Genomic DNA, 10,762 nt, shown 5'->3' on the forward strand with positions numbered 1-10,762 from the left:
GATTTAGGATAAATCCCCTATGGTTACTGTAATATTATTTGTTGTTGATTGACGTATTTGTTGTGATATGAGAATATATGTGTTGGTATGGGATGTGTTGTGATAAGGCGAAAGTTAGAATATTTAATTTTTAATGAATATTTTTAATTAAATATTTTATTTAATTATTGACGTGTTTATATGAGTGTTATTCAATATATTTGAATTATTTATGTTATTTGGTGCTTAGGCATATTTTGGTAATTTAATAATGTCTAAGGTTATAGAATTTGAGAGCAGAAAAATAAAATAAGATTTTTATAATTATTAGAGGTAAATTAGATAATTTTAGTTATTTATTAATAATTTTAGAAAACATAAATTTGGAGAATTTTTATTAAATATTTATTTAAATGAAATTTTTATTTAATTAAAATAATAAGAAAATAAGAATTTTAAGAGTTTGGTGGAAATTAGAATATATTGAGAATAGGAGGTGGAGTCGTGAGAATTTGGGATAGTAGAGCCAACGTGTAATATTTATAGATTTTAAAATTAGGGTAAATAAATAGTGAAGTTTGGTGGAGACTAGGTTACTTTACGTGAAATTAGAATTTTCGGAGAGAAGAGGCAACCAAGGGATTTAAAGAGGGAGAGCCAAGAAGGAGAAGTCATAGCTAAAAGTTTGAAGGTTTTGCATTTCTAATGTAAGAGGGAGAATTTCCTTTACTGATAGGTTATTATAGGCAGTCAGGGTGGAGAGGGGCCCTTACCCTCCAATCAGCGTCAGCGTTTATGCTTTATTTCCTTTCTGTAATGTGTTTGGTTGAAAAAAGTTTGGGCCAAATCTTATTGGCAATGATCAATAGATAATTTATCTTCTTTTGATTACTCTGGGTGATCAAAGGGGATTTGGGAAAAATCTTATATGATTGTCGTAGATGTTTTGTTATTGATGAGTATGTGTGTTGTTGTATTATATTGTTATAAAATATGTTAACTTGTGATGTATTATAAGAAGATTGTGTGAGTTACTCTGTTTGGTTAAATAGGGTTTGGACAAAACCTTATTGGTAACCAAATCGGATTTAGGATAAATCTCATATTCACCAAAAACCTTAAGGGGATAGGTGAGTGGGTTCTCTCACTTATAAATGTTCAACTCTCCACTTTATCATCCAATGTGGGACTATTATCCACATTACTCACACTTTATACATTCTCAACACTCCCCCTCAAGTGAAAGCTCTTCTTACTTACACAAACTCTTATATCGCACGAAACGTTTCTTATTCACCACACTGGCGCCGTTGACACTCTTCAACGAAACGTTTCTTATTCATCAAACTGGCGCCATTTACTTTTGATACAAGTAAGTCGGTCCCTTTCTGAAACCAAAGGCTCGTGATACCGTTTGTTGGGAAATTTGTTCACTAGGGAGCATTGAACATTGTGAGACTTCTTCTCTTAGAGAAACACCTTTATGAGAGACACACCACATATTCACCTAAAACCTTAAGGTAATAGGTGGATGAGTTGTCTCACTTATGAATGCTCAAGTCTCCATATTTTTAGCCAATGTGAGACTATTATCCATACTACTCACACTTGATACATTCTCAACAATCGATTGCCTTATTTCTTGCATAACTTGAATTTCGTAAGTATATTTGAGTTGTTGTCAGTTGTGTTAGAAATCTAACACAATAATATTTATTTTGAAGTAAGGAAATTGAGTCTAGGAACGCTACAAAATTAGTAACATGATGGTTTTTATACCAGAAGCATAGTCAATTTCAGTCTTGCATTGGTCATCATGTTTCACGCGTAACTAGATTTTCGTAACTAGATTTTATCATGAGTATATAATTTTTCGTGCTATTTTGAAGTTAGGCATTTTGTTTTAGAGTTTATGTAAGAATTGTCGCGATAGGGATGAACTGAAACGAATAGAACTGGAGTTTCGTAACTCCGTTTGAGGTGCGGGTAAGTGCATTTGAAAGAGGGTTTAAATAAATTTCAAACTAAAGAATTTCATAATTTTATCATAATTCTATGATATTTGGTGCTATTTTGAAGTCATACACTTTTAAAGTTAGGGCCATAGTTTTGAGCAATTTTGAGTGTGTTGACCTTTCGTTACCTTTTTCATGAGTTTAAGAGTCCTATTTTATTTTAATAGAATTGTTATAGAGTTGTCAGAGTTGATTTTGAGTTGTTTAGAGTGGGAGATCAGAATATAGGATATACTTGAGTTGAGTTTGGAGCACTATTAACATTATAAGGTTACCTTTTGAGTAATATTTATTTGTTGATGGTTGTTAAGCCAAAAGAGTTAAAATTGAGTTAAAATGTCATCCCTCAGAGTTATTAAGGTTATCACTTGTGAAGAGTTTCTATAGCAGTAAATTCATGACCACTGAGTTATTGGTTAACTCAACGTCAATAAAACCAGAGTCGTCACCGCGCTTTTATTATTTCCAAAGGAAAAGGGGGAAAGTACGAACAAAACCCAAAGATAAGAAGTTTTCAAATCAAAACTAATAAAATGTCAGAGATTACAGGTAAGGGGGTTGGTTACACGGAGGGAAGGTATTAGCGCCAAAAGTATCCCAGGTATTCCTAGGGAGCCCTTTTTGTGTGTATGTGTTTTAATTGAATAGATGTTTGTTTTGAAAATAGAATGGGGGGATGAGAAAAAGAATTCATTATTTACATTTTTGTGTTTGATAAGACTTTTGGTCTTATGCCTACGTGCCAACATAAATGAGGGATCAAAACCTCGTAGTTCATGGTAAAAATTTCAAAGATGGGTGGATTGATTTTAACAAAAGCTTAAAAATATTTTGTTATCAATGGGAGAATACTCAACCAAACATCCACCGATAATGAGGGCTTTAAAACATTTAAGAGGGAGAAATCCAACTCGGATTAAATCAACAAGTATACCATTAACCCCTAGTAAATGTAAAGTCTTACACTCAACATATCATGGAATGAGAGAATTACATCTCAACTAAGGATAACTCAAATCTAAATGCTTTCTTTTTGAAAATTTTAAAAGAAAAAAGGCACCAAGTGGCCAAAATGATTAGATGAGGTTATTAGTTCTTTTTGGTCTTTTTGAAAATAAACTCAATATGATTAGGTCTTTTTACAAATTTGATTAAGAAAATATTTTGAAAATCAATGGCATAAGGCCAAGATTTCTACTCGTTAAAACAAGTCTAAGTTGAAAACAACAAGAAAATAAGTTTTGAAAATGAGAGGGGGATTTGAAATTTAAGAAGAAAGAGGTGGAAATGAAGAGGCTATCCTATACAAGGTTAAAAGTTTTGAGTTGAAAAGATCTAACCCATGGGAAGCATCCACAAGACAATAATGTCATATAGAAACCCATTTCCTTTGGATTGTCAAGCAAACAACAAAGCCATAATCATCCAAGCAATTAATAAGAAGAACAATGGTATCAAATAAAGATAACCAATCATCCAAACTAGCACTCCAAAGAAAGAAATCTTCAATGTTCTTTATGTGTATCAGATAAAATATCCCTTGAAACATACTCAAAGAGAAAACATCAAATAATAACAATAAGATCAAAATAACAAATCAGACAAAGAGAAAGAGCGTATCAGATAAAACCAAGGGAGTCTCTCAAGATTGTGTCAAATGAATGGCATTGCCCATGTTTTGGTCTTAAATTAATGGCATTGGCCAAGTTTTTCCTTCCATAGCTCAGGAATGTTGCCTACTCTGAGTCCATAGGTCCAAATAAAGTCGCGGATAAAGATCCAACAGTCCACCAATGTCTTTTTTAATGTTTTTGTTTTTATTGAGTGTTTTAAGGTCCTAAGACCATAAACAAAATAAGGTCACAAGCACAAAATATATCACAAGCATAAAATATAATGGCTCAAGTGAGTAAAATGAAAATGATGAAGTATAAACAGAGGCCAAAGTGGGCAAAGAGAAAATGACTGAAGCATAAACAATTTGCATGAATATAAATGACAAGGAATGATAAAGTGAAATAATTTAATATGCATTAAATTAAATGACAAGAAAATTAAATGTTAGTTGTCAAGTTTGTATGTTAATTTGTGCCTTGAAGAAAATTTAGCACTATGCTAAGCAATCGTAAGTATGCTAATGTAGAAGCCATACCTATCTGAGGCTGGTCAATAATAATGTTGGTGTTAATGCATGCTAGAGACAAGGTATCCAAGACCAAGCTCCTAAAGCATACCACACACAAAAACAAGAGGGGATGGGCCTATCTCAATCAAGCTCGTGTTGATTCATCTAACACAAGGTTATTGATGAATCAACTAGTTATTGATCTATGAGAAGTCATTGGCTAAGAGATGATTAGGGAATAAATGATATGAAAGTGGAGAGATGAAGTGAATGGGATCCCAAATTGGTCAAGGTATGAACCTTACTTGATCAATACCATTCATTCATCTTGAGGGATGAAGTTTTAAACTTCATCAGCCTCCTAAATCCAATGGTATTGACTAAGTCAAGGTCCAATTCAACCAATACCAAGGCCAAATAGAAGTAAGGTCAACACAAAGTCAATACAAAAGCTCATCAAAGCATTAAATCAATTAAAATAATTTTAAACAATTTTAAAAATAAAGAAAATAAGTTTTCAAATATCAAAAACCTAAAACCCCTTGAAAACTCCAAATAAATGGACATGGGATTTATCATAGGTCAAGCAAGGTCAAAGGACCATTGACTATTTTTTTTTGTATTTTTCAACAGTCAAAGGTAATTAAATATTAATTAAAACAAGTTAAAAATAAAAAAAATCACCAAAAATATCAAACTTAATCCAAAAATTAATTTAGAATTAGAAATGGGAAGAAGAAAATATTTGTGAATTTTTGGTGTTGGTCCCATAATTTTTGGATCAAAAATGAATTTATAATGAATTTTGGAAGAAAAGGCTATTTAAAAATCATTTTAGGAAAATAAAATAAAAAGAAAAAATGAGAGCCATCAGATCTCCCTTATTAATTGAGGTGGCAGATCTCATGGTCTAAAACACGCATTCCATGGTACTCCTCAGTCAATGCGTCACACATGTGGTAATCAAAAGCAAGGGTCCAGATTAAAACGTGGAAGTGAGATCCAAGGGTGGGAACAATGCCACGCCATCACCAGAGCCCTAGCTTCGGTCATCTTCTCCGGTGAGGATCACCGGACTGACAGGATTAAATATGTCAAGAAATTGATGGATCATACATCATTTTAAAGGAAAAATTACAAGGATCGCGAATATCACCTCCATTTGTTCCATCTCTCACTCTATAATTAGAAAAGTGAAGATGAAAATTGAGGTGTTCAACCTGAGTTGCTTCGAATCAAGCTCAAAACAACTCAGTCACATTGGTAGAATTTCAGCCATCACAAAATCGAGTTCAGATCTAGAGTATTAAGGGAGAATCAAAGAGATGAAATTCTAAGAAAATCACCTTCTGTGAGCAGCTTCTGAGCCTTGATCTTGATGCAATTCTTAGTGATTTCTCTTCCTCTTGCTTGCATAAGTTCAATGGAATGGAAAAGGGATGAACCTTTAGAGTTTTTGTTCACAGACTTGAGTTAAAAAAAACTCGATTTCAATGAAATCTTCAAAGAGTTCTATGGAATGAGGTTATGGCAACGGCTAGCAAAGCTTGGGCAGGGCTCTCCTTTCATTCTGAGCAAATGACATTTGATTTATAGGCCAAGGAAATGATAAATGGACCTTTCCAAATTTGAATGAAATTGAGTAATCCTTGGTGCATGGGTGCATTGGCAGGCCCAGTTCTTGATGGGAATCCACTCCAAATCGTGCAAGAATGTTTATGAAGTCATCAGATGAAGCCATGCAAAGTTGTGCCATGTCTGGAGTTCAAGACTTGCCAAAACATGCTATGGACATAACTCATGTGCAAGTCCCTCATTATTCATCCAAATGATGTGATCTTGGACTTTTTGGAAATCCCTTACCATAAGGAACAACTTTTATGTTGGGACTTTTTCAATTTGAAGCTTGTAAAATAGAGAAAGTTTGCCTTGAAGATAGAGGTATCAAACATACTTAGAATATTTTCTAAGTTATAAACCAAATGACCTCTTCTTCCACCTTTAATAACGTTTGGTATGAGCTTCAAATGAATTTGTCTCATTCTACAAAGCTTTAGCTATTTCAAATCTCTTCAATATTACCATAAATTTAGCACCATTTGGAGTTTGGATGATGGAGTTATGGATTTTAGAAGTTGAGAAAATTTGCTTGTTCAATAATGTGGACCAAAATGGACCTATAATGTTTCCTAATTGTACGTGACCTTGCGAGTAGAATTTTATATTTCTCAAATAAATGAGAAAATTGTATCTTGAAATTAATCATTAAACTTGGATCATCTTCATATCATAAAAAATGAGGAAGTTATGGTTCTTTGAAGTTGGTCTTCTATCTAGGGCATATACAAAATGACCTATAATCTTTCACCATAAAAAATGACTTTCCAAGAATAATTATATCTTAAGGCCAACATGAAAGATGTTTTCAATGTCATAAAGAATAACGTTTCTATTGGAATCATTTTCATATGAAAAACAGTATTGGATGTAGGGTCTAAGAAACCCTAGATTTGACTAGTTGACTTTTCTAGTCAACTTCCTTGAACCAACTTGTACACATGAAGTTCCTTTGCTCTTAGGGGATCATGTAGGATCATATATTCTTATTATGATTTAAAATTAAGTATCACTTGATATATTTGACCAAATTTTGAAGAAACTTACTGAGGAAGACACATAGGATACCTAGATGAATTAGGGCTTCCTTGACAAACAAGCTTCAAACTCTTGATGAATTCTTGATCAAAATGACAAATAAAGAATATGGGGATCCATATATGATGTTTAGAATCAATGTGGACCTTTTCTTTCTTGATGCCTTGCATTGAGGGTCTCAAACCCTAGTTGTGGGCTTGGTGAGGAAAAGATGGACACACATACACTACCTACAAAAAAACAAAGCTATACTAGACATATTTTTGTATTTTGGTTAGTAAATAAATAAAATAAAGTATGATAAAATCATATACTCTTGGGGATATCCCCCAATTTAAACCTAATGAATTATAGGTGAGGAGAATACCAAGGTGTGATCTCAATGTCAATGTAAAGCTATGAGATGGCGTGAGAGATCTTAGGGGTCAAAATTGGGGTCTTACAGTTGCCCTTAGAGCACTTTTGAAAATTTTAGAGTACTGTTGGGTACTCTAGATTCATGTTGAGATATAAGAGATGTTTTTGAGCTTTTTGAGAACTCTATTGAGTTATAAATAATATAATAAAGTTTCGAGATTTTTTGAGAAATTTGGATGAGTTCAAAGTAGTTGAGTAATAATATAGTTCTACTCATTTTGGTGGGGAATAATAATTATTTTTAAAATTCTATTTTGATATTAGTATGATGGGTCATCACAAGGGGAAGCACTCACATTGAGTTAAACACTCACCTAAAGGTCAAAGACTCGCCCAAATAAGTGAGAGAGACATCACATATTTACCCAAAACCTTAAGGTGATAGGTGTATGAGTCCTCTCACTTATAAAGTGTCCAAATTCCACTTTTTTAAGTAATGTGGGAGTTAGAACTCACACTTGTTTCTCAATACAACTCACATTTGTTTCTCAATAATTGATCAAGGAAGGAAGGAAGAGTAACAAAAATTATGATCAAAGGAGGAAGAAGACAAAAAGATTGAATAGTAATAAATTTATAAATGGGGCTATAATTATAATTATAATGATCGTTTTGAGATGAAGTTGAAGACTAAGTGTAGATATGTGAGACTTTGGATAAAGGGAGGATTTATCGGGTCAAATAGTATATTCATCTAAGTCCCACGCCAGATAGTAGGAAGAAAATAGAATTTGAGTATTAATATAAATAGAAATAGTTAGCTTTAGTTTTCTAAACAACAATAAAATGTAGCCTTTTGAGTGTACTGGGGATTTGGGTAGTTGTGTGTTTAGAGAGAGTTTTCTATTTTTCTGTTCAAAAATAATATGTTGAAAGGGTTTTCTATTTTTCTGTTAAAAAATTGTTGAGAGGGTTTACAATTTTTTCTTCCAAAAATTGTATTTGAGAGAAAGTTTGTGATTTTTTCTTTCAAAAATTGTAATAAAGAGATGGTTTACAATTTTTCCGTTCAAAATTTGTAATTTGGTTGGTTTGCTATTTTCTTCTTAAAAATTAAAAAATTGAAAATTGAAAATTGAATTATGATTTTGTGAGTTTTATTTTTGAATTTTTTTTCTCTTTTTCTTTTTGTGGGTATGCTTCAGCGTGCATAGAATTTATTTATTCTTGTTATCTTCCGAACATAGTAATCTAGTGAGATTATAGTGAAGCCTATGATTGACAACCCTTTTTGATGATTAGTAATTCAGTGGGATTATAGTGAGGTCTGTGATTGACAACCCTTTTGATGATTAATAATCCAGTGGGATTACAGTGAGGCTTGTGATTGGAAAACTTGGTTCAAGAGTGGAAACATATTTTGATGATGATGTTTTGACGATGATGTTGTGATGATGATGTTTTGATGATGATAATTTGATGATGGTGATTTTGATGACGATTTGTGATGAGTGTTGAGTTACGTGCTTTCTTTTAAACATGATCATGCATGCATATATTTTGGAGTTAGGTAGGACTTTGGTCCAGTGATGGCCAAGTTCAAAGAGGAACCGTGGAAGTATCATGTCCAGAGAGGGACACCGTTCAAGAGGATACAGAGACATGGAAAATCAGTAATAAACCTCTTACCTCAGAAACCTAGTATCACATACATATTTGTGAAGGAGTTGGTGGCATTAGCATTTGCGTTACAATTTGAATTGTGATTGTGTTTTGATATGAATAATATACTTGTGATAGTTGTTGTTTACCATCCTACTACTTATTTTCATCATTAACATTTGTAAGGTGTAGTCTCACCCCTTTTTGTTGTTGTGGCGTTTGTGCTCCTCTAGGGTACATACAACTAGTTACTCAGTAGAAGTAGTTGCTTGTGATAAGGCGAAAGTTAGAATATTTAATTTTTAATGGATATGTTTACCAGTATGTTTTTTTGGAGGTGAGAACTCAAATACACGAAATAGGCGATTTCGAATTTGTTTAATAGGGAGAAAAACCTAGAAAATCACAGGTAGTCGTAGAAAGGGATCGATGTTGGGGGAGTTTTTACTAGGGAGCATTGAATATTGTGAGATTTCTTTTCTAGAGCAATATCTTTGTGAGAGACACATCACTTATTCACCAAAAACCTTAAGGTGATAGGTGAGTGGGTTCTCTCACTTATAAATGTTCAACTCTCCACTTTATCAACCAATGTGGGACTATTATCCACACTACTCACACTTGATACATTTTCAACACTCCCCCTCAAGTGAAAGCTCTTCTTACTTCCACAAACTCTTGTATCGCACAGAACGTTTCTTATTCACTACACTGGCGCCGTTGACACTCTTCAACGAAACGTTTCTTATTCACCAAACTGGCACCATTGACTTTTGATACAAGTAAGTCGGTCCCTTTCTGAAACCAAAGGCTCGTGATACCGTTTGTTGGGAAATTTTTTCACTAGGGAGCATTGAACATTGTGAGACTTCTTCTCTTAGAGAAACACCTTTATGAGAGACACACCACATATTCACCTAAAACCTTAAGGTAATAGGTGGATGAGTTGTCTCACTTATAAATGCTCAAGTCTCCACATTTTTAGCCAATGTGAGACTATTATCCATACTACTAACACTTGATACATTCTCAACAATCGATTGCCTTATTTCTTGCATAACTTGAATTTCGTAAGTATGTTTGAGTTGTCGTCAGTTGTGTTATAAATCTAACACAATAATATTTCTTTTGAAGTAAAGAAATTGAGTCTAGGAACGCTACAAAATTAGTAACATGATGGTTTTTATACCAGAAGCATAGTCAATTTCAGTCTTGCATTGGTCATCATGTTTCACACGTAACTAGATTTCCGTAACTAGATTTTATCATGAGTGTATAATTTTTCGTGCTATTTTGAAGTTAGGCATTTTGTTTTAGAGTTTATGTAAGAATTGTCGCGATAGGGATGAACTGAAACGAATAGAACTGGAGTTTCGTAACTCCGTTTGAGGTGCGGGTAAGTGCATTTGAAAGAGGGTTTAAATAAATTTCAATCTAAAGAATTTCAAAATTTTATCATAATTCTATGATGTTTGGTGCTATTTTGAAGTCATACACTTTTAAAGTTAGGGCCATAGTTTTGAGCAATTTTGAGTGTGTTGGCCTTTCGATACCTTTTTCATGAGATTAAGAGTCCTATTTTATTTTAATAGAATTGTTATAGAGTTGTCAGAGTTGATTTTGAGTTGTTTAGAGTGGGAGATCAGAATATAGGATATACTTGAGTTGAGTTTGGAGCACTATTAACATTATAAGGTTACCTTTTGAGTAATATTTATTTGTTGATGGTTGTTAAGCCAAAAGAGTTAAAATTGAGTTAAAATGTCATCCCTCAGAGTTATTAAGGTTATCACTTGTGAAGAGTTTCTGTAGCGGTAAATTCATGACCACTGAGTTATTGGTTAACTCAACTTCAATAAAACCAGAGTCGTCATCGCGCTTTTATTATTTCCAAAGGAAAAGGGGGAAAGTACTAACAAAACCCAAAGATAAGAAGTTTTCAAATCAAAACTAATAAAATGTCAGAGAT

Source organism: Lathyrus oleraceus, chromosome 6 (assembly GCF_024323335.1).
Source record: "Lathyrus oleraceus cultivar Zhongwan6 chromosome 6, CAAS_Psat_ZW6_1.0, whole genome shotgun sequence".
Taxonomy (NCBI): Eukaryota; Viridiplantae; Streptophyta; class Magnoliopsida; order Fabales; family Fabaceae; genus Lathyrus; species Lathyrus oleraceus.